The 26413-nt window shown below is 45.7% G+C and overlaps 57 non-coding genes across 57 annotated transcripts; all 57 read left to right on the top strand.

The window, feature by feature from the left end:
- Positions 1-148: 148 nt before the first annotated feature.
- Positions 149-221, top strand: Trnaf-gaa (transfer RNA phenylalanine (anticodon GAA)). The gene has a single exon. It is a non-coding gene; the product is annotated as a tRNA-Phe (tRNA).
- Positions 222-576: 355 nt separating this feature from the next.
- Positions 577-649, top strand: Trnaf-gaa (transfer RNA phenylalanine (anticodon GAA)). The gene has a single exon. It is a non-coding gene; the product is annotated as a tRNA-Phe (tRNA).
- A 355-nt stretch (positions 650-1004) lies between these two features.
- Trnaf-gaa (transfer RNA phenylalanine (anticodon GAA)) lies at positions 1005-1077 on the top strand. Its single transcript has one exon. It is a non-coding gene; the product is annotated as a tRNA-Phe (tRNA).
- Positions 1078-1432: 355 nt separating this feature from the next.
- Positions 1433-1505, top strand: Trnaf-gaa (transfer RNA phenylalanine (anticodon GAA)). Its single transcript has one exon. It is a non-coding gene; the product is annotated as a tRNA-Phe (tRNA).
- Positions 1506-1860: 355 nt separating this feature from the next.
- Trnaf-gaa (transfer RNA phenylalanine (anticodon GAA)) lies at positions 1861-1933 on the top strand. The gene has a single exon. It is a non-coding gene; the product is annotated as a tRNA-Phe (tRNA).
- A 355-nt stretch (positions 1934-2288) lies between these two features.
- On the top strand, positions 2289-2361 carry Trnaf-gaa (transfer RNA phenylalanine (anticodon GAA)). Its single transcript has one exon. It is a non-coding gene; the product is annotated as a tRNA-Phe (tRNA).
- A 355-nt stretch (positions 2362-2716) lies between these two features.
- Positions 2717-2789, top strand: Trnaf-gaa (transfer RNA phenylalanine (anticodon GAA)). Its single transcript has one exon. It is a non-coding gene; the product is annotated as a tRNA-Phe (tRNA).
- Positions 2790-3144: 355 nt separating this feature from the next.
- On the top strand, positions 3145-3217 carry Trnaf-gaa (transfer RNA phenylalanine (anticodon GAA)). The gene has a single exon. It is a non-coding gene; the product is annotated as a tRNA-Phe (tRNA).
- Positions 3218-3572: 355 nt separating this feature from the next.
- On the top strand, positions 3573-3645 carry Trnaf-gaa (transfer RNA phenylalanine (anticodon GAA)). The gene has a single exon. It is a non-coding gene; the product is annotated as a tRNA-Phe (tRNA).
- A 355-nt stretch (positions 3646-4000) lies between these two features.
- Positions 4001-4073, top strand: Trnaf-gaa (transfer RNA phenylalanine (anticodon GAA)). Its single transcript has one exon. It is a non-coding gene; the product is annotated as a tRNA-Phe (tRNA).
- Positions 4074-4428: 355 nt separating this feature from the next.
- Positions 4429-4501, top strand: Trnaf-gaa (transfer RNA phenylalanine (anticodon GAA)). Its single transcript has one exon. It is a non-coding gene; the product is annotated as a tRNA-Phe (tRNA).
- A 355-nt stretch (positions 4502-4856) lies between these two features.
- On the top strand, positions 4857-4929 carry Trnaf-gaa (transfer RNA phenylalanine (anticodon GAA)). Its single transcript has one exon. It is a non-coding gene; the product is annotated as a tRNA-Phe (tRNA).
- Positions 4930-5284: 355 nt separating this feature from the next.
- Trnaf-gaa (transfer RNA phenylalanine (anticodon GAA)) lies at positions 5285-5357 on the top strand. The gene has a single exon. It is a non-coding gene; the product is annotated as a tRNA-Phe (tRNA).
- Positions 5358-5712: 355 nt separating this feature from the next.
- Positions 5713-5785, top strand: Trnaf-gaa (transfer RNA phenylalanine (anticodon GAA)). Its single transcript has one exon. It is a non-coding gene; the product is annotated as a tRNA-Phe (tRNA).
- A 355-nt stretch (positions 5786-6140) lies between these two features.
- On the top strand, positions 6141-6213 carry Trnaf-gaa (transfer RNA phenylalanine (anticodon GAA)). The gene has a single exon. It is a non-coding gene; the product is annotated as a tRNA-Phe (tRNA).
- A 356-nt stretch (positions 6214-6569) lies between these two features.
- On the top strand, positions 6570-6642 carry Trnaf-gaa (transfer RNA phenylalanine (anticodon GAA)). Its single transcript has one exon. It is a non-coding gene; the product is annotated as a tRNA-Phe (tRNA).
- A 355-nt stretch (positions 6643-6997) lies between these two features.
- On the top strand, positions 6998-7070 carry Trnaf-gaa (transfer RNA phenylalanine (anticodon GAA)). Its single transcript has one exon. It is a non-coding gene; the product is annotated as a tRNA-Phe (tRNA).
- A 355-nt stretch (positions 7071-7425) lies between these two features.
- Positions 7426-7498, top strand: Trnaf-gaa (transfer RNA phenylalanine (anticodon GAA)). Its single transcript has one exon. It is a non-coding gene; the product is annotated as a tRNA-Phe (tRNA).
- A 355-nt stretch (positions 7499-7853) lies between these two features.
- Positions 7854-7926, top strand: Trnaf-gaa (transfer RNA phenylalanine (anticodon GAA)). Its single transcript has one exon. It is a non-coding gene; the product is annotated as a tRNA-Phe (tRNA).
- A 355-nt stretch (positions 7927-8281) lies between these two features.
- Trnaf-gaa (transfer RNA phenylalanine (anticodon GAA)) lies at positions 8282-8354 on the top strand. Its single transcript has one exon. It is a non-coding gene; the product is annotated as a tRNA-Phe (tRNA).
- A 355-nt stretch (positions 8355-8709) lies between these two features.
- On the top strand, positions 8710-8782 carry Trnaf-gaa (transfer RNA phenylalanine (anticodon GAA)). Its single transcript has one exon. It is a non-coding gene; the product is annotated as a tRNA-Phe (tRNA).
- A 355-nt stretch (positions 8783-9137) lies between these two features.
- Positions 9138-9210, top strand: Trnaf-gaa (transfer RNA phenylalanine (anticodon GAA)). Its single transcript has one exon. It is a non-coding gene; the product is annotated as a tRNA-Phe (tRNA).
- A 355-nt stretch (positions 9211-9565) lies between these two features.
- On the top strand, positions 9566-9638 carry Trnaf-gaa (transfer RNA phenylalanine (anticodon GAA)). The gene has a single exon. It is a non-coding gene; the product is annotated as a tRNA-Phe (tRNA).
- A 355-nt stretch (positions 9639-9993) lies between these two features.
- On the top strand, positions 9994-10066 carry Trnaf-gaa (transfer RNA phenylalanine (anticodon GAA)). The gene has a single exon. It is a non-coding gene; the product is annotated as a tRNA-Phe (tRNA).
- A 355-nt stretch (positions 10067-10421) lies between these two features.
- Trnaf-gaa (transfer RNA phenylalanine (anticodon GAA)) lies at positions 10422-10494 on the top strand. The gene has a single exon. It is a non-coding gene; the product is annotated as a tRNA-Phe (tRNA).
- A 355-nt stretch (positions 10495-10849) lies between these two features.
- Trnaf-gaa (transfer RNA phenylalanine (anticodon GAA)) lies at positions 10850-10922 on the top strand. The gene has a single exon. It is a non-coding gene; the product is annotated as a tRNA-Phe (tRNA).
- Positions 10923-11277: 355 nt separating this feature from the next.
- Positions 11278-11350, top strand: Trnaf-gaa (transfer RNA phenylalanine (anticodon GAA)). Its single transcript has one exon. It is a non-coding gene; the product is annotated as a tRNA-Phe (tRNA).
- A 355-nt stretch (positions 11351-11705) lies between these two features.
- Positions 11706-11778, top strand: Trnaf-gaa (transfer RNA phenylalanine (anticodon GAA)). The gene has a single exon. It is a non-coding gene; the product is annotated as a tRNA-Phe (tRNA).
- Positions 11779-12133: 355 nt separating this feature from the next.
- Positions 12134-12206, top strand: Trnaf-gaa (transfer RNA phenylalanine (anticodon GAA)). Its single transcript has one exon. It is a non-coding gene; the product is annotated as a tRNA-Phe (tRNA).
- A 355-nt stretch (positions 12207-12561) lies between these two features.
- Positions 12562-12634, top strand: Trnaf-gaa (transfer RNA phenylalanine (anticodon GAA)). Its single transcript has one exon. It is a non-coding gene; the product is annotated as a tRNA-Phe (tRNA).
- Positions 12635-12989: 355 nt separating this feature from the next.
- Trnaf-gaa (transfer RNA phenylalanine (anticodon GAA)) lies at positions 12990-13062 on the top strand. Its single transcript has one exon. It is a non-coding gene; the product is annotated as a tRNA-Phe (tRNA).
- Positions 13063-13417: 355 nt separating this feature from the next.
- On the top strand, positions 13418-13490 carry Trnaf-gaa (transfer RNA phenylalanine (anticodon GAA)). The gene has a single exon. It is a non-coding gene; the product is annotated as a tRNA-Phe (tRNA).
- A 355-nt stretch (positions 13491-13845) lies between these two features.
- Positions 13846-13918, top strand: Trnaf-gaa (transfer RNA phenylalanine (anticodon GAA)). Its single transcript has one exon. It is a non-coding gene; the product is annotated as a tRNA-Phe (tRNA).
- A 355-nt stretch (positions 13919-14273) lies between these two features.
- Trnaf-gaa (transfer RNA phenylalanine (anticodon GAA)) lies at positions 14274-14346 on the top strand. The gene has a single exon. It is a non-coding gene; the product is annotated as a tRNA-Phe (tRNA).
- Positions 14347-14701: 355 nt separating this feature from the next.
- On the top strand, positions 14702-14774 carry Trnaf-gaa (transfer RNA phenylalanine (anticodon GAA)). Its single transcript has one exon. It is a non-coding gene; the product is annotated as a tRNA-Phe (tRNA).
- Positions 14775-15129: 355 nt separating this feature from the next.
- Positions 15130-15202, top strand: Trnaf-gaa (transfer RNA phenylalanine (anticodon GAA)). The gene has a single exon. It is a non-coding gene; the product is annotated as a tRNA-Phe (tRNA).
- A 355-nt stretch (positions 15203-15557) lies between these two features.
- Positions 15558-15630, top strand: Trnaf-gaa (transfer RNA phenylalanine (anticodon GAA)). Its single transcript has one exon. It is a non-coding gene; the product is annotated as a tRNA-Phe (tRNA).
- Positions 15631-15985: 355 nt separating this feature from the next.
- Trnaf-gaa (transfer RNA phenylalanine (anticodon GAA)) lies at positions 15986-16058 on the top strand. The gene has a single exon. It is a non-coding gene; the product is annotated as a tRNA-Phe (tRNA).
- A 355-nt stretch (positions 16059-16413) lies between these two features.
- Positions 16414-16486, top strand: Trnaf-gaa (transfer RNA phenylalanine (anticodon GAA)). The gene has a single exon. It is a non-coding gene; the product is annotated as a tRNA-Phe (tRNA).
- Positions 16487-16841: 355 nt separating this feature from the next.
- Trnaf-gaa (transfer RNA phenylalanine (anticodon GAA)) lies at positions 16842-16914 on the top strand. The gene has a single exon. It is a non-coding gene; the product is annotated as a tRNA-Phe (tRNA).
- A 355-nt stretch (positions 16915-17269) lies between these two features.
- On the top strand, positions 17270-17342 carry Trnaf-gaa (transfer RNA phenylalanine (anticodon GAA)). The gene has a single exon. It is a non-coding gene; the product is annotated as a tRNA-Phe (tRNA).
- Positions 17343-17697: 355 nt separating this feature from the next.
- Trnaf-gaa (transfer RNA phenylalanine (anticodon GAA)) lies at positions 17698-17770 on the top strand. Its single transcript has one exon. It is a non-coding gene; the product is annotated as a tRNA-Phe (tRNA).
- Positions 17771-18125: 355 nt separating this feature from the next.
- Positions 18126-18198, top strand: Trnaf-gaa (transfer RNA phenylalanine (anticodon GAA)). The gene has a single exon. It is a non-coding gene; the product is annotated as a tRNA-Phe (tRNA).
- A 355-nt stretch (positions 18199-18553) lies between these two features.
- Positions 18554-18626, top strand: Trnaf-gaa (transfer RNA phenylalanine (anticodon GAA)). Its single transcript has one exon. It is a non-coding gene; the product is annotated as a tRNA-Phe (tRNA).
- Positions 18627-18981: 355 nt separating this feature from the next.
- Positions 18982-19054, top strand: Trnaf-gaa (transfer RNA phenylalanine (anticodon GAA)). The gene has a single exon. It is a non-coding gene; the product is annotated as a tRNA-Phe (tRNA).
- Positions 19055-19409: 355 nt separating this feature from the next.
- On the top strand, positions 19410-19482 carry Trnaf-gaa (transfer RNA phenylalanine (anticodon GAA)). Its single transcript has one exon. It is a non-coding gene; the product is annotated as a tRNA-Phe (tRNA).
- A 355-nt stretch (positions 19483-19837) lies between these two features.
- Positions 19838-19910, top strand: Trnaf-gaa (transfer RNA phenylalanine (anticodon GAA)). The gene has a single exon. It is a non-coding gene; the product is annotated as a tRNA-Phe (tRNA).
- Positions 19911-20265: 355 nt separating this feature from the next.
- On the top strand, positions 20266-20338 carry Trnaf-gaa (transfer RNA phenylalanine (anticodon GAA)). Its single transcript has one exon. It is a non-coding gene; the product is annotated as a tRNA-Phe (tRNA).
- A 355-nt stretch (positions 20339-20693) lies between these two features.
- Positions 20694-20766, top strand: Trnaf-gaa (transfer RNA phenylalanine (anticodon GAA)). The gene has a single exon. It is a non-coding gene; the product is annotated as a tRNA-Phe (tRNA).
- Positions 20767-22833: 2067 nt separating this feature from the next.
- Trnaf-gaa (transfer RNA phenylalanine (anticodon GAA)) lies at positions 22834-22906 on the top strand. Its single transcript has one exon. It is a non-coding gene; the product is annotated as a tRNA-Phe (tRNA).
- A 355-nt stretch (positions 22907-23261) lies between these two features.
- Trnaf-gaa (transfer RNA phenylalanine (anticodon GAA)) lies at positions 23262-23334 on the top strand. The gene has a single exon. It is a non-coding gene; the product is annotated as a tRNA-Phe (tRNA).
- Positions 23335-23689: 355 nt separating this feature from the next.
- Positions 23690-23762, top strand: Trnaf-gaa (transfer RNA phenylalanine (anticodon GAA)). Its single transcript has one exon. It is a non-coding gene; the product is annotated as a tRNA-Phe (tRNA).
- A 355-nt stretch (positions 23763-24117) lies between these two features.
- Trnaf-gaa (transfer RNA phenylalanine (anticodon GAA)) lies at positions 24118-24190 on the top strand. The gene has a single exon. It is a non-coding gene; the product is annotated as a tRNA-Phe (tRNA).
- Positions 24191-24545: 355 nt separating this feature from the next.
- Positions 24546-24618, top strand: Trnaf-gaa (transfer RNA phenylalanine (anticodon GAA)). The gene has a single exon. It is a non-coding gene; the product is annotated as a tRNA-Phe (tRNA).
- A 355-nt stretch (positions 24619-24973) lies between these two features.
- Trnaf-gaa (transfer RNA phenylalanine (anticodon GAA)) lies at positions 24974-25046 on the top strand. The gene has a single exon. It is a non-coding gene; the product is annotated as a tRNA-Phe (tRNA).
- A 783-nt stretch (positions 25047-25829) lies between these two features.
- Positions 25830-25902, top strand: Trnaf-gaa (transfer RNA phenylalanine (anticodon GAA)). Its single transcript has one exon. It is a non-coding gene; the product is annotated as a tRNA-Phe (tRNA).
- A 355-nt stretch (positions 25903-26257) lies between these two features.
- On the top strand, positions 26258-26330 carry Trnaf-gaa (transfer RNA phenylalanine (anticodon GAA)). Its single transcript has one exon. It is a non-coding gene; the product is annotated as a tRNA-Phe (tRNA).
- The last annotated feature ends 83 nt before the right edge of the window (positions 26331-26413 follow it).

Below are 26413 nucleotides of genomic sequence, written 5' to 3'. Positions count from 1 at the left end.
TCCTGTCTGACGAATGACTGGTCAGCACAAGAATATACGTTCAGTGGTCTGCAAAGCAATTTCAAATGAAAACACAGCCTTCATTTGGACACAAGACAATTGGCTGGCTCTATATACAGTTCGTTTGAAACGACAGGTTTGCTCGTCGGCCGGAATAGCTCAGTTGGGAGAGCGTTAGACTGAAGATCTAAAGGCCCCCGGTTCAATCCCGGGTTCCGGCACAGAGTGCAGGACTCTGGCGGCTGACCCTATTTTTTGGGTAGTCAGTCTAGGGATTTATTCATCTCTGACCACTTGTCAAAAGTCATCCACCTGCCGGAGCATATGCAAACTATTTTACGTGAGAATATATTCATGAGCCCCTTTTCAGTGGAGATTCTAGACGTTCATGGAAATGTAGTTGAAACTTCCCTGTCACTTTTGACTTGTCCTGTCTGACGAATGACTGGTCAGCACAAGAATATACGTTCAGTGGTCTGCAAAGCAATTTCAAATGAAAACACAGCCTTCATTTGGACACAAGACAATTGGCTGGCTCTATATACAGTTCGTTTGAAACGACAGGTTTGCTCGTCGGCCGGAATAGCTCAGTTGGGAGAGCGTTAGACTGAAGATCTAAAGGCCCCCGGTTCAATCCCGGGTTCCGGCACAGAGTGCAGGACTCTGGCGGCTGACCCTATTTTTTGGGTAGTCAGTCTAGGGATTTATTCATCTCTGACCACTTGTCAAAAGTCATCCACCTGCCGGAGCATATGCAAACTATTTTACATGAGAATATATTCATGAGCCCCTTTTCAGTGGAGATTCTAGACGTTCATGGAAATGTAGTTGAAACTTCCCTGTCACTTTTGACTTGTCCTGTCTGACGAATGACTGGTCAGCACAAGAATATACGTTCAGTGGTCTGCAAAGCAATTTCAAATGAAAACACAGCCTTCATTTGGACACAAGACAATTGGCTGGCTCTATATACAGTTCGTTTGAAACGACAGGTTTGCTCGTCGGCCGGAATAGCTCAGTTGGGAGAGCGTTAGACTGAAGATCTAAAGGCCCCCGGTTCAATCCCGGGTTCCGGCACAGAGTGCAGGACTCTGGCGGCTGACCCTATTTTTTGGGTAGTCAGTCTAGGGATTTATTCATCTCTGACCACTTGTCAAAAGTCCTCCACCTGCCGGAGCATATGCAAACTATTTTACATGAGAATATATTCATGAGCCCCTTTTCAGTAGAGATTCTAGACGTTCATGGAAATGTAGTTGAAACTTCCCTGTCACTTTTGACTTGTCCTGTCTGACGAATGACTGGTCAGCACAAGAATATACGTTCAGTGGTCTGCAAAGCAATTTCAAATGAAAACACAGCCTTCATTTGGACACAAGACAATTGGCTGGCTCTATATACAGTTCGTTTGAAACGACAGGTTTGCTCGTCGGCCGGAATAGCTCAGTTGGGAGAGCGTTAGACTGAAGATCTAAAGGCCCCCGGTTCAATCCCGGGTTCCGGCACAGAGTGCAGGACTCTGGTGGCTGACCCTATTTTTTGGGTAGTCAGTCTAGGGATTTATTCATCTCTGACCACTTGTCAAAAGTCCTCCACCTGCCGGAGCATATGCAAACTATTTTACATGAGAATATATTCATGAGCCCCTTTTCAGTGGAGATTCTAGACGTTCATGGAAATGTAGTTGAAACTTCCCTGTCACTTTTGACTTGTCCTGTCTGACGAATGACTGGTCAGCACAAGAATATACGTTCAGTGGTCTGCAAAGCAATTTCAAATGAAAACACAGCCTTCATTTGGACACAAGACAATTGGCTGGCTCTATATACAGTTCGTTTGAAACGACAGGTTTGCTCGTCGGCCGGAATAGCTCAGTTGGGAGAGCGTTAGACTGAAGATCTAAAGGCCCCCGGTTCAATCCCGGGTTCCGGCACAGAGTGCAGGACTCTGGCGGCTGACCCTATTTTTTGGGTAGTCAGTCTAGGGATTTATTCATCTCTGACCACTTGTCAAAAGTCATCCACCTGCCGGAGCATATGCAAACTATTTTACATGAGAATATATTCATGAGCCCCTTTTCAGTGGAGATTCTAGACGTTCATGGAAATGTAGTTGAAACTTCCCTGTCACTTTTGACTTGTCCTGTCTGACGAATGACTGGTCAGCACAAGAATATACGTTCAGTGGTCTGCAAAGCAATTTCAAATGAAAACACAGCCTTCATTTGGACACAAGACAATTGGCTGGCTCTATATACAGTTCGTTTGAAACGACAGGTTTGCTCGTCGGCCGGAATAGCTCAGTTGGGAGAGCGTTAGACTGAAGATCTAAAGGCCCCCGGTTCAATCCCGGGTTCCGGCACAGAGTGCAGGACTCTGGCGGCTGACCCTATTTTTTGGGTAGTCAGTCTAGGGATTTATTCATCTCTGACCACTTGTCAAAAGTCCTCCACCTGCCGGAGCATATGCAAACTATTTTACATGAGAATATATTCATGAGCCCCTTTTCAGTAGAGATTCTAGACGTTCATGGAAATGTAGTTGAAACTTCCCTGTCACTTTTGACTTGTCCTGTCTGACGAATGACTGGTCAGCACAAGAATATACGTTCAGTGGTCTGCAAAGCAATTTCAAATGAAAACACAGCCTTCATTTGGACACAAGACAATTGGCTGGCTCTATATACAGTTCGTTTGAAACGACAGGTTTGCTCGTCGGCCGGAATAGCTCAGTTGGGAGAGCGTTAGACTGAAGATCTAAAGGCCCCCGGTTCAATCCCGGGTTCCGGCACAGAGTGCAGGACTCTGGTGGCTGACCCTATTTTTTGGGTAGTCAGTCTAGGGATTTATTCATCTCTGACCACTTGTCAAAAGTCATCCACCTGCCGGAGCATATGCAAACTATTTTACATGAGAATATATTCATGAGCCCCTTTTCAGTGGAGATTCTAGACGTTCATGGAAATGTAGTTGAAACTTCCCTGTCACTTTTGACTTGTCGTGTCTGACGAATGACTGGTCAGCACAAGAATATACGTTCAGTGGTCTGCAAAGCAATTTCAAATGAAAACACAGCCTTCATTTGGACACAAGACAATTGGCTGGCTCTATATACAGTTCGTTTGAAACGACAGGTTTGCTCGTCGGCCGGAATAGCTCAGTTGGGAGAGCGTTAGACTGAAGATCTAAAGGCCCCCGGTTCAATCCCGGGTTCCGGCACAGAGTGCAGGACTCTGGCGGCTGACCCTATTTTTTGGGTAGTCAGTCTAGGGATTTATTCATCTCTGACCACTTGTCAAAAGTCATCCACCTGCCGGAGCATATGCAAACTATTTTACGTGAGAATATATTCATGAGCCCCTTTTCAGTGGAGATTCTAGACGTTCATGGACATGTAGTTGAAACTTCCCTGTCACTTTTGACTTGTCCTGTCTGACGAATGACTGGTCAGCACAAGAATATACGTTCAGTGGTCTGCAAAGCAATTTCAAATGAAAACACAGCCTTCATTTGGACACAAGACAATTGGCTGGCTCTATATACAGTTCGTTTGAAACGACAGGTTTGCTCGTCGGCCGGAATAGCTCAGTTGGGAGAGCGTTAGACTGAAGATCTAAAGGCCCCCGGTTCAATCCCGGGTTCCGGCACAGAGTGCAGGACTCTGGCGGCTGACCCTATTTTTTGGGTAGTCAGTCTAGGGATTTATTCATCTCTGACCACTTGTCAAAAGTCATCCACCTGCCGGAGCATATGCAAACTATTTTACATGAGAATATATTCATGAGCCCCTTTTCAGTGGAGATTCTAGACGTTCATGGAAATGTAGTTGAAACTTCCCTGTCACTTTTGACTTGTCCTGTCTGACGAATGACTGGTCAGCACAAGAATATACGTTCAGTGGTCTGCAAAGCAATTTCAAATGAAAACACAGCCTTCATTTGGACACAAGACAATTGGCTGGCTCTATATACAGTTCGTTTGAAACGACAGGTTTGCTCGTCGGCCGGAATAGCTCAGTTGGGAGAGCGTTAGACTGAAGATCTAAAGGCCCCCGGTTCAATCCCGGGTTCCGGCACAGAGTGCAGGACTCTGGCGGCTGACCCTATTTTTTGGGTAGTCAGTCTAGGGATTTATTCATCTCTGACCACTTGTCAAAAGTCATCCACCTGCCGGAGCATATGCAAACTATTTTACGTGAGAATATATTCATGAGCCCCTTTTCAATGGAGATTCTAGACGTTCATGGACATGTAGTTGAAACTTCCCTGTCACTTTTGACTTGTCCTGTCTGACGAATGACTGGTCAGCACAAGAATATACGTTCAGTGGTCTGCAAAGCAATTTCAAATGAAAACACAGCCTTCATTTGGACACAAGACAATTGGCTGGCTCTATATACAGTTCGTTTGAAACGACAGGATTGCTCGTCGGCCGGAATAGCTCAGTTGGGAGAGCGTTAGACTGAAGATCTAAAGGCCCCCGGTTCAATCCCGGGTTCCGGCACAGAGTGCAGGACTCTGGCGGCTGACCCTATTTTTTGGGTAGTCAGTCTAGGGATTTATTCATCTCTGACCACTTGTCAAAAGTCCTCCACCTGCCGGAGCATATGCAAACTATTTTACATGAGAATATATTCATGAGCCCCTTTTCAGTAGAGATTCTAGACGTTCATGGAAATGTAGTTGAAACTTCCCTGTCACTTTTGACTTGTCCTGTCTGACGAATGACTGGTCAGCACAAGAATATACGTTCAGTGGTCTGCAAAGCAATTTCAAATGAAAACACAGCCTTCATTTGGACACAAGACAATTGGCTGGCTCTATATACAGTTCGTTTGAAACGACAGGTTTGCTCGTCGGCCGGAATAGCTCAGTTGGGAGAGCGTTAGACTGAAGATCTAAAGGCCCCCGGTTCAATCCCGGGTTCCGGCACAGAGTGCAGGACTCTGGTGGCTGACCCTATTTTTTGGGTAGTCAGTCTAGGGATTTATTCATCTCTGACCACTTGTCAAAAGTCATCCACCTGCCGGAGCATATGCAAACTATTTTACATGAGAATATATTCATGAGCCCCTTTTCAGTGGAGATTCTAGACGTTCATGGAAATGTAGTTGAAACTTCCCTGTCACTTTTGACTTGTCCTGTCTGACGAATGACTGGTCAGCACAAGAATATACGTTCAGTGGTCTGCAAAGCAATTTCAAATGAAAACACAGCCTTCATTTGGACACAAGACAATTGGCTGGCTCTATATACAGTTCGTTTGAAACGACAGGTTTGCTCGTCGGCCGGAATAGCTCAGTTGGGAGAGCGTTAGACTGAAGATCTAAAGGCCCCCGGTTCAATCCCGGGTTCCGGCACAGAGTGCAGGACTCTGGCGGCTGACCCTATTTTTTGGGTAGTCAGTCTAGGGATTTATTCATCTCTGACCACTTGTCAAAAGTCATCCACCTGCCGGAGCATATGCAAACTATTTTACGTGAGAATATATTCATGAGCCCCTTTTCAGTGGAGATTCTAGACGTTCATGGACATGTAGTTGAAACTTCCCTGTCACTTTTGACTTGTCCTGTCTGACGAATGACTGGTCAGCACAAGAATATACGTTCAGTGGTCTGCAAAGCAATTTCAAATGAAAACACAGCCTTCATTTGGACACAAGACAATTGGCTGGCTCTATATACAGTTCGTTTGAAACGACAGGTTTGCTCGTCGGCCGGAATAGCTCAGTTGGGAGAGCGTTAGACTGAAGATCTAAAGGCCCCCGGTTCAATCCCGGGTTCCGGCACAGAGTGCAGGACTCTGGCGGCTGACCCTATTTTTTGGGTAGTCAGTCTAGGGATTTATTCATCTCTGACCACTTGTCAAAAGTCATCCACCTGCCGGAGCATATGCAAACTATTTTACATGAGAATATATTCATGAGCCCCTTTTCAGTGGAGATTCTAGACGTTCATGGAAATGTAGTTGAAACTTCCCTGTCACTTTTGACTTGTCCTGTCTGACGAATGACTGGTCAGCACAAGAATATACGTTCAGTGGTCTGCAAAGCAATTTCAAATGAAAACACAGCCTTCATTTGGACACAAGACAATTGGCTGGCTCTATATACAGTTCGTTTGAAACGACAGGTTTGCTCGTCGGCCGGAATAGCTCAGTTGGGAGAGCGTTAGACTGAAGATCTAAAGGCCCCCGGTTCAATCCCGGGTTCCGGCACAGAGTGCAGGACTCTGGCGGCTGACCCTATTTTTTGGGTAGTCAGCCTAGGGATTTATTCATCTCTGACCACTTGTCAAAAGTCATCCACCTGCCGGAGCATATGCAAACTATTTTACGTGAGAATAAATTTCTTGAGCCCCTTTTCAATGGAGATTCTAGACGTTCATGGACATGTAGTTGAAACTTCCCTGTCACTTTTGACTTGTCCTGTCTGACGAATGACTGGTCAGCACAAGAATATACGTTCAGTGGTCTGCAAAGCAATTTCAAATGAAAACACAGCCTTCATTTGGACACAAGACAATTGGCTGGCTCTATATACAGTTCGTTTGAAACGACAGGATTGCTCGTCGGCCGGAATAGCTCAGTTGGGAGAGCGTTAGACTGAAGATCTAAAGGCCCCCGGTTCAATCCCGGGTTCCGGCACAGAGTGCAGGACTCTGGCGGCTGACCCTATTTATTGGGTAGTCAGTCTAGGGATTTATTCATCTCTGACCACTTGTCAAAAGTCATCCACCTGCCGGAGCATATGCAAACTATTTTACATGAGAATATATTCATGAGCCCCTTTTCAGTGGAGATTCTAGACGTTCATGGAAATGTAGTTGAAACTTCCCTGTCACTTTTGACTTGTCCTGTCTGACGAATGACTGGTCAGCACAAGAATATACGTTCAGTGGTCTGCAAAGCAATTTCAAATGAAAACACAGCCTTCATTTGGACACAAGACAATTGGCTGGCTCTATATACAGTTCGTTTGAAACGACAGGTTTGCTCGTCGGCCGGAATAGCTCAGTTGGGAGAGCGTTAGACTGAAGATCTAAAGGCCCCCGGTTCAATCCCGGGTTCCGGCACAGAGTGCAGGACTCTGGCGGCTGACCCTATTTTTTGGGTAGTCAGTCTAGGGATTTATTCATCTCTGACCACTTGTCAAAAGTCCTCCACCTGCCGGAGCATATGCAAACTATTTTACATGAGAATATATTCATGAGCCCCTTTTCAGTGGAGATTCTAGACGTTCATGGAAATGTAGTTGAAACTTCCCTGTCACTTTTGACTTGTCCTGTCTGACGAATGACTGGTCAGCACAAGAATATACGTTCAGTGGTCTGCAAAGCAATTTCAAATGAAAACACAGCCTTCATTTGGACACAAGACAATTGGCTGGCTCTATATACAGTTCGTTTGAAACGACAGGATTGCTCGTCGGCCGGAATAGCTCAGTTGGGAGAGCGTTAGACTGAAGATCTAAAGGCCCCCGGTTCAATCCCGGGTTCCGGCACAGAGTGCAGGACTCTGGCGGCTGACCCTATTTATTGGGTAGTCAGTCTAGGGATTTATTCATCTCTGACCACTTGTCAAAAGTCATCCACCTGCCGGAGCATATGCAAACTATTTTACATGAGAATATATTCATGAGCCCCTTTTCAGTGGAGATTCTAGACGTTCATGGAAATGTAGTTGAAACTTCCCTGTCACTTTTGACTTGTCCTGTCTGACGAATGACTGGTCAGCACAAGAATATACGTTCAGTGGTCTGCAAAGCAATTTCAAATGAAAACACAGCCTTCATTTGGACACAAGACAATTGGCTGGCTCTATATACAGTTCGTTTGAAACGACAGGTTTGCTCGTCGGCCGGAATAGCTCAGTTGGGAGAGCGTTAGACTGAAGATCTAAAGGCCCCCGGTTCAATCCCGGGTTCCGGCACAGAGTGCAGGACTCTGGCGGCTGACCCTATTTTTTGGGTAGTCAGTCTAGGGATTTATTCATCTCTGACCACTTGTCAAAAGTCATCCACCTGCCGGAGCATATGCAAACTATTTTACATGAGAATATATTCATGAGCCCCTTTTCAGTGGAGATTCTAGACGTTCATGGAAATGTAGTTGAAACTTCCCTGTCACTTTTGACTTGTCCTGTCTGACGAATGACTGGTCAGCACAAGAATATACGTTCAGTGGTCTGCAAAGCAATTTCAAATGAAAACACAGCCTTCATTTGGACACAAGACAATTGGCTGGCTCTATATACAGTTCGTTTGAAACGACAGGTTTGCTCGTCGGCCGGAATAGCTCAGTTGGGAGAGCGTTAGACTGAAGATCTAAAGGCCCCCGGTTCAATCCCGGGTTCCGGCACAGAGTGCAGGACTCTGGCGGCTGACCCTATTTTTTGGGTAGTCAGTCTAGGGATTTATTCATCTCTGACCACTTGTCAAAAGTCCTCCACCTGCCGGAGCATATGCAAACTATTTTACATGAGAATATATTCATGAGCCGCTTTTCAGTGGAGATTCTAGACGTTCATGGAAATGTAGTTGAAACTTCCCTGTCACTTTTGACTTGTCCTGTCTGACGAATGACTGGTCAGCACAAGAATATACGTTCAGTGGTCTGCAAAGCAATTTCAAATGAAAACACAGCCTTCATTTGGACACAAGACAATTGGCTGGCTCTATATACAGTTCGTTTGAAACGACAGGTTTGCTCGTCGGCCGGAATAGCTCAGTTGGGAGAGCGTTAGACTGAAGATCTAAAGGCCCCCGGTTCAATCCCGGGTTCCGGCACAGAGTGCAGGACTCTGGCGGCTGACCCTATTTTTTGGGTAGTCAGTCTAGGGATTTATTCATCTCTGACCACTTGTCAAAAGTCATCCACCTGCCGGAGCATATGCAAACTATTTTACGTGAGAATATATTCATGAGCCCCTTTTCAGTGGAGATTCTAGACGTTCATGGAAATGTAGTTGAAACTTCCCTGTCACTTTTGACTTGTCCTGTCTGACGAATGACTGGTCAGCACAAGAATATACGTTCAGTGGTCTGCAAAGCAATTTCAAATGAAAACACAGCCTTCATTTGGACACAAGACAATTGGCTGGCTCTATATACAGTTCGTTTGAAACGACAGGTTTGCTCGTCGGCCGGAATAGCTCAGTTGGGAGAGCGTTAGACTGAAGATCTAAAGGCCCCCGGTTCAATCCCGGGTTCCGGCACAGAGTGCAGGACTCTGGCGGCTGACCCTATTTTTTGGGTAGTCAGTCTAGGGATTTATTCATCTCTGACCACTTGTCAAAAGTCATCCACCTGCCGGAGCATATGCAAACTATTTTACATGAGAATATATTCATGAGCCCCTTTTCAGTGGAGATTCTAGACGTTCATGGAAATGTAGTTGAAACTTCCCTGTCACTTTTGACTTGTCCTGTCTGACGAATGACTGGTCAGCACAAGAATATACGTTCAGTGGTCTGCAAAGCAATTTCAAATGAAAACACAGCCTTCATTTGGACACAAGACAATTGGCTGGCTCTATATACAGTTCGTTTGAAACGACAGGTTTGCTCGTCGGCCGGAATAGCTCAGTTGGGAGAGCGTTAGACTGAAGATCTAAAGGCCCCCGGTTCAATCCCGGGTTCCGGCACAGAGTGCAGGACTCTGGCGGCTGACCCTATTTTTTGGGTAGTCAGTCTAGGGATTTATTCATCTCTGACCACTTGTCAAAAGTCCTCCACCTGCCGGAGCATATGCAAACTATTTTACATGAGAATATATTCATGAGCCGCTTTTCAGTGGAGATTCTAGACGTTCATGGAAATGTAGTTGAAACTTCCCTGTCACTTTTGACTTGTCCTGTCTGACGAATGACTGGTCAGCACAAGAATATACGTTCAGTGGTCTGCAAAGCAATTTCAAATGAAAACACAGCCTTCATTTGGACACAAGACAATTGGCTGGCTCTATATACAGTTCGTTTGAAACGACAGGTTTGCTCGTCGGCCGGAATAGCTCAGTTGGGAGAGCGTTAGACTGAAGATCTAAAGGCCCCCGGTTCAATCCCGGGTTCCGGCACAGAGTGCAGGACTCTGGCGGCTGACCCTATTTTTTGGGTAGTCAGTCTAGGGATTTATTCATCTCTGACCACTTGTCAAAAGTCATCCACCTGCCGGAGCATATGCAAACTATTTTACGTGAGAATATATTCATGAGCCCCTTTTCAGTGGAGATTCTAGACGTTCATGGAAATGTAGTTGAAACTTCCCTGTCACTTTTGACTTGTCCTGTCTGACGAATGACTGGTCAGCACAAGAATATACGTTCAGTGGTCTGCAAAGCAATTTCAAATGAAAACACAGCCTTCATTTGGACACAAGACAATTGGCTGGCTCTATATACAGTTCGTTTGAAACGACAGGTTTGCTCGTCGGCCGGAATAGCTCAGTTGGGAGAGCGTTAGACTGAAGATCTAAAGGCCCCCGGTTCAATCCCGGGTTCCGGCACAGAGTGCAGGACTCTGGCGGCTGACCCTATTTTTTGGGTAGTCAGTCTAGGGATTTATTCATCTCTGACCACTTGTCAAAAGTCCTCCACCTGCCGGAGCATATCCAAACTATTTTACATGAGAATATATTCATGAGACCCTTTTCAGTGGAGATTCTAGACGTTCATGGAAATGTAGTTGAAACTTCCCTGTCACTTTTGACTTGTCCTGTCTGACGAATGACTGGTCAGCACAAGAATATACGTTCAGTGGTCTGCAAAGCAATTTCAAATGAAAACACAGCCTTCATTTGGACACAAGACAATTGGCTGGCTCTATATACAGTTCGTTTGAAACGACAGGTTTGCTCGTCGGCCGGAATAGCTCAGTTGGGAGAGCGTTAGACTGAAGATCTAAAGGCCCCCGGTTCAATCCCGGGTTCCGGCACAGAGTGCAGGACTCTGGCGGCTGACCCTATTTTTTGGGTAGTCAGTCTAGGGATTTATTCATCTCTGACCACTTGTCAAAAGTCATCCACCTGCCGGAGCATATGCAAACTATTTTACGTGAGAATATATTCATGAGCCCCTTTTCAGTGGAGATTCTAGACGTTCATGGAAATGTAGTTGAAACTTCCCTGTCACTTTTGACTTGTCCTGTCTGACGAATGACTGGTCAGCACAAGAATATACGTTCAGTGGTCTGCAAAGCAATTTCAAATGAAAACACAGCCTTCATTTGGACACAAGACAATTGGCTGGCTCTATATACAGTTCGTTTGAAACGACAGGTTTGCTCGTCGGCCGGAATAGCTCAGTTGGGAGAGCGTTAGACTGAAGATCTAAAGGCCCCCGGTTCAATCCCGGGTTCCGGCACAGAGTGCAGGACTCTGGCGGCTGACCCTATTTTTTGGGTAGTCAGTCTAGGGATTTATTCATCTCTGACCACTTGTCAAAAGTCATCCACCTGCCGGAGCATATGCAAACTATTTTACATGAGAATATATTCATGAGCCCCTTTTCAGTGGAGATTCTAGACGTTCATGGAAATGTAGTTGAAACTTCCCTGTCACTTTTGACTTGTCCTGTCTGACGAATGACTGGTCAGCACAAGAATATACGTTCAGTGGTCTGCAAAGCAATTTCAAATGAAAACACAGCCTTCATTTGGACACAAGACAATTGGCTGGCTCTATATACAGTTCGTTTGAAACTACAGGTTTGCTCGTCGGCCGGAATAGCTCAGTTGGGAGAGCGTTAGACTGAAGATCTAAAGGCCCCCGGTTCAATCCCGGGTTCCGGCACAGAGTGCAGGACTCTGGCGGCTGACCCTATTTTTTGGGTAGTCAGTCTAGGGATTTATTCATCTCTGACCACTTGTCAAAAGTCCTCCACCTGCCGGAGCATATGCAAACTATTTTACATGAGAATATATTCATGAGCCCCTTTTCAGTGGAGATTCTAGACGTTCATGGAAATGTAGTTGAAACTTCCCTGTCACTTTTGACTTGTCCTGTCTGACGATTGACTGGTCAGCACAAGAATATACGTTCAGTGGTCTGCAAAGCAATTTCAAATGAAAACACAGCCTTCATTTGGACACAAGACAATTGGCTGGCTCTATATACAGTTCGTTTGAAACGACAGGTTTGCTCGTCGGCCGGAATAGCTCAGTTGGGAGAGCGTTAGACTGAAGATCTAAAGGCCCCCGGTTCAATCCCGGGTTCCGGCACAGAGTGCAGGACTCTGGCGGCTGACCCTATTTTTTGGGTAGTCAGTCTAGGGATTTATTCATCTCTGACCACTTGTCAAAAGTCCTCCACCTGCCGGAGCATATGCAAACTATTTTACATGAGAATATATTCATGAGCCGCTTTTCAGTGGAGATTCTAGACGTTCATGGAAATGTAGTTGAAACTTCCCTGTCACTTTTGACTTGTCCTGTCTGACGAATGACTGGTCAGCACAAGAATATACGTTCAGTGGTCTGCAAAGCAATTTCAAATGAAAACACAGCCTTCATTTGGACACAAGACAATTGGCTGGCTCTATATACAGTTCGTTTGAAACGACAGGTTTGCTCGTCGGCCGGAATAGCTCAGTTGGGAGAGCGTTAGACTGAAGATCTAAAGGCCCCCGGTTCAATCCCGGGTTCCGGCACAGAGTGCAGGACTCTGGCGGCTGACCCTATTTTTTGGGTAGTCAGTCTAGGGATTTATTCATCTCTGACCACTTGTCAAAAGTCATCCACCTGCCGGAGCATATGCAAACTATTTTACGTGAGAATATATTCATGAGCCCCTTTTCAGTGGAGATTCTAGACGTTCATGGAAATGTAGTTGAAACTTCCCTGTCACTTTTGACTTGTCCTGTCTGACGAATGACTGGTCAGCACAAGAATATACGTTCAGTGGTCTGCAAAGCAATTTCAAATGAAAACACAGCCTTCATTTGGACACAAGACAATTGGCTGGCTCTATATACAGTTCGTTTGAAACGACAGGTTTGCTCGTCGGCCGGAATAGCTCAGTTGGGAGAGCGTTAGACTGAAGATCTAAAGGCCCCCGGTTCAATCCCGGGTTCCGGCACAGAGTGCAGGACTCTGGCGGCTGACCCTATTTTTTGGGTAGTCAGTCTAGGGATTTATTCATCTCTGACCACTTGTCAAAAGTCCTCCACCTGCCGGAGCATATCCAAACTATTTTACATGAGAATATATTCATGAGACCCTTTTCAGTGGAGATTCTAGACGTTCATGGAAATGTAGTTGAAACTTCCCTGTCACTTTTGACTTGTCCTGTCTGACGAATGACTGGTCAGCACAAGAATATACGTTCAGTGGTCTGCAAAGCAATTTCAAATGAAAACACAGCCTTCATTTGGACACAAGACAATTGGCTGGCTCTATATACAGTTCGTTTGAAACGACAGGTTTGCTCGTCGGCCGGAATAGCTCAGTTGGGAGAGCGTTAGACTGAAGATCTAAAGGCCCCCGGTTCAATCCCGGGTTCCGGCACAGAGTGCAGGACTCTGGCGGCTGACCCTATTTTTTGGGTAGTCAGTCTAGGGATTTATTCATCTCTGACCACTTGTCAAAAGTCATCCACCTGCCGGAGCATATGCAAACTATTTTACGTGAGAATATATTCATGAGCCCCTTTTCAGTGGAGATTCTAGACGTTCATGGAAATGTAGTTGAAACTTCCCTGTCACTTTTGACTTGTCCTGTCTGACGAATGACTGGTCAGCACAAGAATATACGTTCAGTGGTCTGCAAAGCAATTTCAAATGAAAACACAGCCTTCATTTGGACACAAGACAATTGGCTGGCTCTATATACAGTTCGTTTGAAACGACAGGTTTGCTCGTCGGCCGGAATAGCTCAGTTGGGAGAGCGTTAGACTGAAGATCTAAAGGCCCCCGGTTCAATCCCGGGTTCCGGCACAGAGTGCAGGACTCTGGCGGCTGACCCTATTTTTTGGGTAGTCAGTCTAGGGATTTATTCATCTCTGACCACTTGTCAAAAGTCATCCACCTGCCGGAGCATATGCAAACTATTTTACATGAGAATATATTCATGAGCCCCTTTTCAGTGGAGATTCTAGACGTTCATGGAAATGTAGTTGAAACTTCCCTGTCACTTTTGACTTGTCCTGTCTGACGAATGACTGGTCAGCACAAGAATATACGTTCAGTGGTCTGCAAAGCAATTTCAAATGAAAACACAGCCTTCATTTGGACACAAGACAATTGGCTGGCTCTATATACAGTTCGTTTGAAACTACAGGTTTGCTCGTCGGCCGGAATAGCTCAGTTGGGAGAGCGTTAGACTGAAGATCTAAAGGCCCCCGGTTCAATCCCGGGTTCCGGCACAGAGTGCAGGACTCTGGCGGCTGACCCTATTTTTTGGGTAGTCAGTCTAGGGATTTATTCATCTCTGACCACTTGTCAAAAGTCCTCCACCTGCCGGAGCATATGCAAACTATTTTACATGAGAATATATTCATGAGCCCCTTTTCAGTGGAGATTCTAGACGTTCATGGAAATGTAGTTGAAACTTCCCTGTCACTTTTGACTTGTCCTGTCTGACGAATGACTGGTCAGCACAAGAATATACGTTCAGTGGTCTGCAAAGCAATTTCAAATGAAAACACAGCCTTCATTTGGACACAAGACAATTGGCTGGCTCTATATACAGTTCGTTTGAAACGACAGGTTTGCTCATCGGCCGGAATAGCTCAGTTGGGAGAGCGTTAGACTGAAGATCTAAAGGCCCCCGGTTCAATCCCGGGTTCCGGCACAGAGTGAAGGACTCTGGCGGCTGACCCTATTTTTTGGGTAGTCAGTCTAGGGATTTATTCATCTCTGACCACTTGTCAAAAGTCATCCACCTGCCGGAGCATATGCAAACTATTTTACGTGAGAATATATTCATGAGCCCCTTTTCAGTGGAGATTCTAGACGTTCATGGACATGTAGTTGAAACTTCACTGTCACTTTTGACTTGTCCTGTCTGACGAATGACTGGTCAGCACAAGAATATACGTTCAGTGGTCTGCAAAGCAATTTCAAATGAAAACACAGCCTTCATTTGGACACAAGACAATTGGCTGGCTCTATATACAGTTCGTTTGAAACGACAGGATTGCTCGTCGGCCGGAATAGCTCAGTTGGGAGAGCGTTAGACTGAAGATCTAAAGGCCCCCGGTTCAATCCCGGGTTCCGGCACAGAGTGCAGGACTCTGGCGGCTGACCCTATTTTTTGGGTAGTCAGTCTAGGGATTTATTCATCTCTGACCACTTGTCAAAAGTCCTCCACCTGCCGGAGCATATGCAAACTATTTTACATGAGAATATATTCATGAGCCCCTTTTCAGTGGAGATTCTAGACGTTCATGGAAATGTAGTTGAAACTTCCCTGTCACTTTTGACTTGTCCTGTCTGACGAATGACTGGTCAGCACAAGAATATACGTTCAGTGGTCTGCAAAGCAATTTCAAATGAAAACACAGCCTTCATTTGGACACAAGACAATTGGCTGGCTCTATATACAGTTCGTTTGAAACGACAGGTTTGCTCATCGGCCGGAATAGCTCAGTTGGGAGAGCGTTAGACTGAAGATCTAAAGGCCCCCGGTTCAATCCCGGGTTCCGGCACAGAGTGAAGGACTCTGGCGGCTGACCCTATTTTTTGGGTAGTCAGTCTAGGGATTTATTCATCTCTGACCACTTGTCAAAAGTCATCCACCTGCCGGAGCATATGCAAACTATTTTACGTGAGAATATATTCATGAGCCCCTTTTCAGTGGAGATTCTAGACGTTCATGGACATGTAGTTGAAACTTCACTGTCACTTTTGACTTGTCCTGTCTGACGAATGACTGGTCAGCACAAGAATATACGTTCAGTGGTCTGCAAAGCAATTTCAAATGAAAACACAGCCTTCATTTGGACACAAGACAATTGGCTGGCTCTATATACAGTTCGTTTGAAACGACAGGATTGCTCGTCGGCCGGAATAGCTCAGTTGGGAGAGCGTTAGACTGAAGATCTAAAGGCCCCCGGTTCAATCCCGGGTTCCGGCACAGAGTGCAGGACTCTGGCGGCTGACCCTATTTTTTGGGTAGTCAGTCTAGGGATTTATTCATCTCTGACCACTTGTCAAAAGTCCTCCACCTGCCGGAGCATATGCAAACTATTTTACATGAGAATATATTCATGAGCCCCTTTTCAGTGGAGATTCTAGACGTTCATGGAAATGTAGTTGAAACTTCCCTGTCACTTTTGACTTGTCCTGTCTGACGAATGACTGGTCAGCACAAGAATATACGTTCAGTGGTCTGCAAAGCAATTTCAAATGAAAACACAGCCTTCATTTGGACACAAGACAATTGGCTGGCTCTATATACAGTTCGTTTGAAACGACAGGTTTGCTCGTCGGCCGGAATAGCTCAGTTGGGAGAGCGTTAGACTGAAGATCTAAAGGCCCCCGGTTCAATCCCGGGTTCCGGCACAGAGTGCAGGACTCTGGCGGCTGACCCTATTTTTTGGGTAGTCAGTCTAGGGATTTATTCATCTCTGACCACTTGTCAAAAGTCCTCCACCTGCCGGAGCATATCCAAACTATTTTACATGAGAATATATTCATGAGACCCTTTTCAGTGGAGATTCTAGACGTTCATGGAAATGTAGTTGAAACTTCCCTGTCACTTTTGACTTGTCCTGTCTGACGAATGACTGGTCAGCACAAGAATATACGTTCAGTGGTCTGCAAAGCAATTTCAAATGAAAACACAGCCTTCATTTGGACACAAGACAATTGGCTGGCTCTATATACAGTTCGTTTGAAACGACAGGTTTGCTCGTCGGCCGGAATAGCTCAGTTGGGAGAGCGTTAGACTGAAGATCTAAAGGCCCCCGGTTCAATCCCGGGTTCCGGCACAGAGTGCAGGACTCTGGCGGCTGACCCTATTTTTTGGGTAGTCAGTCTAGGGATTTATTCATCTCTGACCACTTGTCAAAAGTCATCCACCTGCCGGAGCATATGCAAACTATTTTACATGAGAATATATTCATGAGCCCCTTTTCAGTGGAGATTCTAGACGTTCATGGAAATGTAGTTGAAACTTCCCTGTCACTTTTGACTTGTCCTGTCTGACGAATGACTGGTCAGCACAAGAATATACGTTCAGTGGTCTGCAAAGCAATTTCAAATGAAAACACAGCCTTCATTTGGACACAAGACAATTGGCTGGCTCTATATACAGTTCGTTTGAAACGACAGGTTTGCTCGTCGGCCGGAATAGCTCAGTTGGGAGAGCGTTAGACTGAAGATCTAAAGGCCCCCGGTTCAATCCCGGGTTCCGGCACAGAGTGCAGGACTCTGGCGGCTGACCCTATTTTTTGGGTAGTCAGTCTAGGGATTTATTCATCTCTGACCACTTGTCAAAAGTCATCCACCTGCCGGAGCATATGCAAACTATTTTACATGAGAATATATTCATGAGACCCTTTTCAGTGGAGATTCTAGACGTTCATGGAAATGTAGTTGAAACTTCCCTGTCACTTTTGACTTGTCCTGTCTGACGAATGACTGGTCAGCACAAGAATATACGTTCAGTGGTCTGCAAAGCAATTTCAAATGAAAACACAGCCTTCATTTGGACACAAGACAATTGGCTGGCTCTATATACAGTTCGTTTGAAACGACAGGATTGCTCGTCGGCCGGAATAGCTCAGTTGGGAGAGCGTTAGACTGAAGATCTAAAGGCCCCCGGTTCAATCCCGGGTTCCGGCACAGAGTGCAGGACTCTGGCGGCTGACCCTATTTTTTGGGTAGTCAGTCTAGGGATTTATTCATCTCTGACCACTTGTCAAAAGTCCTCCACCTGCCGGAGCATATGCAAACTATTTTACATGAGAATATATTCATCAGCCCCTTTTCAGTGGAGATTCTAGACGTTCATGGAAATGTAGTTGAAACTTCCCTGTCACTTTTGACTTGTCCTGTCTGACGAATGACTGGTCAGCACAAGAATATACGTTCAGTGGTCTGCAAAGCAATTTCAAATGAAAACACAGCCTTCATTTGGACACAAGACAATTGGCTGGCTCTATATACAGTTCGTTTGAAACGACAGGTTTGCTCGTCGGCCGGAATAGCTCAGTTGGGAGAGCGTTAGACTGAAGATCTAAAGGCCCCCGGTTCAATCCCGGGTTCCGGCACAGAGTGCAGGACTCTGGCGGCTGACCCTATTTTTTGGGTAGTCAGTCTAGGGATTTATTCATCTCTGACCACTTGTCAAAAGTCATCCACCTGCCGGAGCATATGCAAACTATTTTACATGAGAATATATTCATGAGACCCTTTTCAGTGGAGATTCTAGACGTTCATGGAAATGTAGTTGAAACTTCCCTGTCACTTTTGACTTGTCCTGTCTGACGAATGACTGGTCAGCACAAGAATATACGTTCAGTGGTCTGCAAAGCAATTTCAAATGAAAACACAGCCTTCATTTGGACACAAGACAATTGGCTGGCTCTATATACAGTTCGTTTGAAACGACAGGTTTGCTCGTCGGCCGGAATAGCTCAGTTGGGAGAGCGTTAGACTGAAGATCTAAAGGCCCCCGGTTCAATCCCGGGTTCCGGCACAGAGTGCAGGACTCTGGCGGCTGACCCTATTTTTTGGGTAGTCAGTCTAGGGATTTATTCATCTCTGACCACTTGTCAAAAGTCATCCACCTGCCGGAGCATATGCAAACTATTTTACGTGAGAATATATTCATGAGCCCCTTTTCAGTGGAGATTCTAGACGTTCATGGACATGTAGTTGAAACTTCCCTGTCACTTTTGACTTGTCCTGTCTGACGAATGTCTGGTCAGCACAAGAATATACGTTCAGTGGTCTGCAAAGCAATTTCAAATGAAAACACAGCCTTCATTTGGACACAAGACAATTGGCTGGCTCTATATACAGTTCGTTTGAAACGACAGGATTGCTCCTCGGCCGGAATAGCTCAGTTGGGAGAGCGTTAGACTGAAGATCTAAAGGCCCCCGGTTCAATCCCGGGTTCCGGCACAGAGTGCAGGACTCTGGCGGCTGACCCTATTTTTTGGGTAGTCAGTCTAGGGATTTATTCATCTCTGACCACTTGTCAAAAGTCATCCACCTGCCGGAGCATATGCAAACTATTTTACATGAGAATATATTCATGAGCCCCTTTTCAGTGGAGATTCTAGACGTTCATGGAAATGTAGTTGAAACTTCCCTGTCACTTTTGACTTGTCCTGTCTGACGAATGACTGGTCAGCACAAGAATATACGTTCAGTGGTCTGCAAAGCAATTTCAAATGAAAACACAGCCTTCATTTGGACACAAGACAATTGGCTGGCTCTATATACAGTTCGTTTGAAACGACAGGTTTGCTCGTCGGCCGGAATAGCTCAGTTGGGAGAGCGTTAGACTGAAGATCTAAAGGCCCCCGGTTCAATCCCGGGTTCCGGCACAGAGTGAAGGACTCTGGCGGCTGACCCTATTTATTGGGTAGTCAGTCTAGGGATTTATTCATCTCTGACCACTTGTCAAAAGTCATCCACCTGCCGGAGCATATGCAAACTATTTTACATGAGAATATATTCATGAGCCCCTTTTCAGTGGAGATTCTAGACGTTCATGGAAATGTAGTTGAAACTTCCCTGTCACTTTTGACTTGTCCTGTCTGACGAATGACTGGTCAGCACAAGAATATACGTTCAGTGGTCTGCAAAGCAATTTCAAATGAAAACACAGCCTTCATTTGGACACAAGACAATTGGCTGGCTCTATATACAGTTCGTTTGAAACGACAGGTTTGCTCGTCGGCCGGAATAGCTCAGTTGGGAGAGCGTTAGACTGAAGATCTAAAGGCCCCCGGTTCAATCCCGGGTTCCGGCACAGAGTGAAGGACTCTGGCGGCTGACCCTATTTATTGGGTAGTCAGTCTAGGGATTTATTCATCTCTGACCACTTGTCAAAAGTCATCCACCTGCCGGAGCATATGCAAACTATTTTACATGAGAATATATTCATGAGCCCCTTTTCAGTGGAGATTCTAGACGTTCATGGAAATGTAGTTGAAACTTCCCTGTCACTTTTGACTTGTCCTGTCTGACGAATGACTGGTCAGCACAAGAATATACGTTCAGTGGTCTGCAAAGCAATTTCAAATGAAAACACAGCCTTCATTTGGACACAAGACAATTGGCTGGCTCTATATACAGTTCGTTTGAAACGACAGGTTTGCTCGTCGGCCGGAATAGCTCAGTTGGGAGAGCGTTAGACTGAAGATCTAAAGGCCCCCGGTTCAATCCCGGGTTCCGGCACAGAGTGCAGGACTCTGGCGGCTGACCCTATTTTTTGGGTAGTCAGTCTAGGGATTTATTCATCTCTGACCACTTGTCAAAAGTCCTCCACCTGCCGGAGCATATGCAAACTATTTTACATGAGAATATATTCATGAGCCCCTTTTCAGTGGAGATTCTAGACGTTCATGGAAATGTAGTTGAAACTTCCCTGTCACTTTTGACTTGTCCTGTCTGACGAATGACTGGTCAGCACAAGAATATACGTTCAGTGGTCTGCAAAGCAATTTCAAATGAAAACACAGCCTTCATTTGGACACAAGACAATTGGCTGGCTCTATATACAGTTCGTTTGAAACGACAGGTTTGCTCGTCGGCCGGAATAGCTCAGTTGGGAGAGCGTTAGACTGAAGATCTAAAGGCCCCCGGTTCAATCCCGGGTTCCGGCACAGAGTGCAGGACTCTGGGGGCTGACCCTATTTTTTGGGTAGTCAGTCTAGGGATTTATTCATCTCTGACCACTTGTCAAAAGTCCTCCACCTGCCGGAGCATATGCAAACTATTTTACATGAGAATATATTCATGAGCCCCTTTTCAGTGGAGATTCTAGACGTTCATGGACATGTAGTTGAAACTTCCCTGTCACTTTTGACTTGTCCTGTCTGACGAATGACTGGTCAGCACAAGAATATACGTTCAGTGGTCTGCAAAGCAATTTCAAATGAAAACACAGCCTTCATTTGGACACAAGACAATTGGCTGGCTCTATATACAGTTCGTTTGAAACGACAGGTTTGCTCGTCGGCCGGAATAGCTCAGTTGGGAGAGCGTTAGACTGAAGATCTAAAGGCCCCCGGTACAATCCCGGGTTCCGGCACAGAGTGCAGGACTCTGGCGGCTGACCCTATTTTTTGGGTAGTCAGTCTAGGGATTTATTCATCTCTGACCACTTGTCAAAAGTCATCCACCTGCCGGAGCATATGCAAACTATTTTACATGAGAATATATTCATGAGCCCCTTTTCAGTGGAGATTCTAGACGTTCATGGACATGTAGTTGAAACTTCCCTGTCACTTTTGACTTGTCCTGTCTGACGAATGACTGGTCAGCACAAGAATATACGTTCAGTGGTCTGCAAAGCAATTTCAAATGAAAACACAGCCTTCATTTGGACACAAGACAATTGGCTGGCTCTATATACAGTTCGTTTGAAACGACAGGTTTGCTCGTCGGCCGGAATAGCTCAGTTGGGAGAGCGTTAGACTGAAGATCTAAAGGCCCCCGGTCCAATCCCGGGTTCCGGCACAGAGTGCAGGACTCTGGCGGCTGACCCTATTTTTTGGGTAGTCAGTCTAGGGATTTATTCATCTCTGACCACTTGTCAAAAGTCATCCACCTGCCGGAGCATATGCAAACTATTTTACATGAGAATATATTCATGAGACCCTTTTCAGTGGAGATTCTAGACGTTCATGGACATGTAGTTGAAACTTCCCTGTCACTTTTGACTTGTCCTGTCTGACGAATGACTGGTCAGCACAAGAATATACGTTCAGTGGTCTGCAAAGCAATTTCAAATGAAAACACAGCCTTCATTTGGACACAAGACAATTGGCTGGCTCTATATACAGTTCGTTTGAAACGACAGGTTTGCTCATCGGCCGGAATAGGTCAGTTGGGAGAGCGTTAGACTGAAGATCTAAAGGCCCCCGGTTCAATCCCGGGTTCCGGCACAGAGTGCAGGACTCTGGCGGCTGACCCTATTTTTTGGGTAGTCAGTCTAGGGATTTATTCATCTCTGACCACTTGTCAAAAGTCCTCCACCTGCCGGAGCATATGCAAACTATTTTACATGAGAATATATTCATGAGCCCCTTTTCAGTGGAGATTCTAGACGTTCATGGACATGTAGTTGAAACTTCCCTGTCACTTTTGACTTGTCCTGTCTGACGAATGACTGGTCAGCACAAGAATATACGTTCAGTGGTCTGCAAAGCAATTTCAAATGAAAACACAGCCTTCATTTGGACACAAGACAATTGGCTGGCTCTATATACAGTTCGTTTGAAACGACAGGTTTGCTCGTCGGCCGGAAAAGCTCAGTTGGGAGAGCGTTAGACTGAAGATCTAAAGGCCCCCGGTTCAATCCCGGGTTCCGGCACAGAGTGCAGGACTCTGGCGGCTGACCCTATTTTTTGGGTAGTCAGTCTAGGGATTTATTCATCTCTGACCACTTGTCAAAAGTCATCCACCTGCCGGAGCATATGCAAACTATTTTACATGAGAATATATTCATGAGCCCCTTTTCAGTGGAGATTCTAGACGTTCATGGAAATGTAGTTGAAACTTCCCTGTCACTTTTGACTTGTCCTGTCTGACGAATGACTGGTCAGCACAAGAATATACGTTCAGTGGTCTGCAAAGCAATTTCAAATGAAAACACAGCCTTCATTTGGACACAAGACAATTGGCTGGCTCTATATACAGTTCGTTTGAAACGACAGGTTTGCTCGTCGGCCGGAATAGCTCAGTTGGGAGAGCGTTAGACTGAAGATCTAAAGGCCCCCGGTTCAATCCCGGGTTCCGGCACAGAGTGAAGGACTCTGGCGGCTGACCCTATTTATTGGGTAGTCAGTCTAGGGATTTATTCATCTCTGACCACTTGTCAAAAGTCATCCACCTGCCGGAGCATATGCAAACTATTTTACATGAGAATATATTCATGAGCCCCTTTTCAGTGGAGATTCTAGACGTTCATGGAAATGTAGTTGAAACTTCCCTGTCACTTTTGACTTGTCCTGTCTGACGAATGACTGGTCAGCACAAGAATATACGTTCAGTGGTCTGCAAAGCAATTTCAAATGAAAACACAGCCTTCATTTGGACACAAGACAATTGGCTGGCTCTATATACAGTTCGTTTGAAACGACAGGTTTGCTCGTCGGCCGGAATAGCTCAGTTGGGAGAGCGTTAGACTGAAGATCTAAAGGCCCCCGGTTCAATCCCGGGTTCCGGCACAGAGTGCAGGACTCTGGGGGCTGACCCTATTTTTTGGGTAGTCAGTCTAGGGATTTATTCATCTCTGACCACTTGTCAAAAGTCCTCCACCTGCCGGAGCATATGCAAACTATTTTACATGAGAATATATTCATGAGCCCCTTTTCAGTGGAGATTCTAGACGTTCATGGAAATGTAGTTGAAACTTCCCTGTCACTTTTGACTTGTCCTGTCTGACGAATGACTGGTCAGCACAAGAATATACGTTCAGTGGTCTGCAAAGCAATTTCAAATGAAAACACAGCCTTCATTTGGACACAAGACAATTGGCTGGCTCTATATACAGTTCGTTTGAAACGACAGGTTTGCTCGTCGGCCGGAATAGCTCAGTTGGGAGAGCGTTAGACTGAAGATCTAAAGGCCCCCGGTTCAATCCCGGGTTCCGGCACAGAGTGCAGGACTCTGGCGGCTGACCCTATTTTTTGGGTAGTCAGTCTAGGGATTTATTCATCTCTGACCACTTGTCAAAAGTCCTCCACCTGCCGGAGCATATGCAAACTATTTTACATGAGAATATATTCATGAGCCCCTTTTCAGTGGAGATTCTAGACGTTCATGGACATGTAGTTGAAACTTCCCTGTCACTTTTGACTTGTCCTGTCTGACGAATGACTGGTCAGCACAAGAATATACGTTCAGTGGTCTGCAAAGCAATTTCAAATGAAAACACAGCCTTCATTTGGACACAAGACAATTGGCTGGCTCTATATACAGTTCGTTTGAAACGACAGGTTTGCTCGTCGGCCGGAATAGCTCAGTTGGGAGAGCGTTAGACTGAAGATCTAAAGGCCCCCGGTTCAATCCCGGGTTCCGGCACAGAGTGCAGGACTCTGGCGGCTGACCCTATTTTTTGGGTAGTCAGTCTAGGGATTTATTCATCTCTGACCACTTGTCAAAAGTCATCCACCTGCCGGAGCATATGCAAACTATTTTACATGAGAATATATTCATGAGCCCCTTTTCAGTGGAGATTCTAGACGTTCATGGAAATGTAGTTGAAACTTCCCTGTCACTTTTGACTTGTCCTGTCTGACGAATGACTGGTCAGCACAAGAATATACGTTCAGTGGTCTGCAAAGCAATTTCAAATGAAAACACAGCCTTCATTTGGACACAAGACAATTGGCTGGCTCTATATACAGTTCGTTTGAAACGACAGGTTTGCTCGTCGGCCGGAATAGCTCAGTTGGGAGAGCGTTAGACTGAAGATCTAAAGGCCCCCGGTTCAATCCCGGGTTCCGGCACAGAGTGCAGGACTCTGGCGGCTGACCCTATTTTTTGGGTAGTCAGTCTAGGGATTTATTCATCTCTGACCACTTGTCAAAAGTCATCCACCTGCCGGAGCATATGCAAACTATTTTACATGAGAATATATTCATGAGCCCCTTTTCAGTGGAGATTCTAGACGTTCATGGACATGTAGTTGAAACTTCCCTGTCACTTTTGACTTGTCCTGTCTGACGAATGACTGGTCAGCACAAGAATATACGTTCAGTGGTCTGCAAAGCAATTTCAAATGAAAACACAGCCTTCATTTGGACACAAGACAATTGGCTGGCTCTATATACAGTTCGTTTGAAACGACAGGTTTGCTCATCGGCCGGAATAGCTCAGTTGGGAGAGCGTTAGACTGAAGATCTAAAGGCCCCCGGTTCAATCCCGGGTTCCGGCACAGAGTGCAGGACTCTGGCGGCTGACCCTATTTTTTGGGTAGTCAGTCTAGGGATTTATTCATCTCTGACCACTTGTCAAAAGTCATCCACCTGCCGGAGCATATGCAAACTATTTTACATGAGAATATATTCATGAGCCCCTTTTCAGTGGAGATTCTAGACGTTCATGGACATGTAGTTGAAACTTCCCTGTCACTTTTGACTTGTCCTGTCTGACGAATGACTGGTCAGCACAAGAATATACGTTCAGTGGTCTGCAAAGCAATTTCAAATGAAAACACAGCCTTCATTTGGACACAAGACAATTGGCTGGCTCTATATACAGTTCGTTTGAAACGACAGGTTTGCTCGTCGGCCGGAAAAGCTCAGTTGGGAGAGCGTTAGACTGAAGATCTAAAGGCCCCCGGTTCAATCCCGGGTTCCGGCACAGAGTGCAGGACTCTGGCGGCTGACCCTATTTTTTGGGTAGTCAGTCTAGGGATTTATTCATCTCTGACCACTTGTCAAAAGTCATCCACCTGCCGGAGCATATGCAAACTATTTTACATGAGAATATATTCATGAGCCCCTTTTCAGTGGAGATTCTAGACGTTCATGGAAATGTAGTTGAAACTTCCCTGTCACTTTTGACTTGTCCTGTCTGACGAATGACTGGTCAGCACAAGAATATACGTTCAGTGGTCTGCAAAGCAATTTCAAATGAAAACACAGCCTTCATTTGGACACAAGACAATTGGCTGGCTCTATATACAGTTCGTTTGAAACGACAGGTTTGCTCATCGGCCGGAATAGCTCAGTTGGGAGAGCGTTAGACTGAAGATCTAAAGGCCCCCGGTTCAATCCCGGGTTCCGGCACAGAGTGCAGGACTCTGGCGGCTGACCCTATTTTTTGGGTAGTCAGTCTAGGGATTTATTCATCTCTGACCACTTGTCAAAAGTCATCCACCTGCCGGAGCATATGCAAACTATTTTACATGAGAATATATTTATGAGCCCCTTTTCAGTGGAGATTCTAGACGTTCATGGAAATGTAGTTGAAACTTCCCTGTCACTTTTGACTTGTCCTGTCTGACGAATGACTGGTCAGCACAAGAATATACGTTCAGTGGTCTGCAAAGCAATTTCAAATGAAAACACAGCCTTCATTTGGACACAAGACAATTGGCTGGCTCTATATACAGTTCGTTTGAAACGACAGGTTTGCTCGTCGGCCGGAATAGCTCAGTTGGGAGAGCGTTAGACTGAAGATCTAAAGGCCCCCGGTTCAATCCCGGGTTCCGGCACAGAGTGCAGGACTCTGGCGGCTGACCCTATTTTTTGGGTAGTCAGTCTAGGGATTTATTCATCTCTGACCACTTGTCAAAAG

Source organism: Haliotis asinina, chromosome 1 (genome assembly GCF_037392515.1).
Source record: "Haliotis asinina isolate JCU_RB_2024 chromosome 1, JCU_Hal_asi_v2, whole genome shotgun sequence".
Lineage (NCBI taxonomy): Eukaryota > Metazoa > Mollusca > Gastropoda > Lepetellida > Haliotidae > Haliotis > Haliotis asinina.
This window is presented reverse-complemented; position numbering and strand designations above follow the sequence as displayed.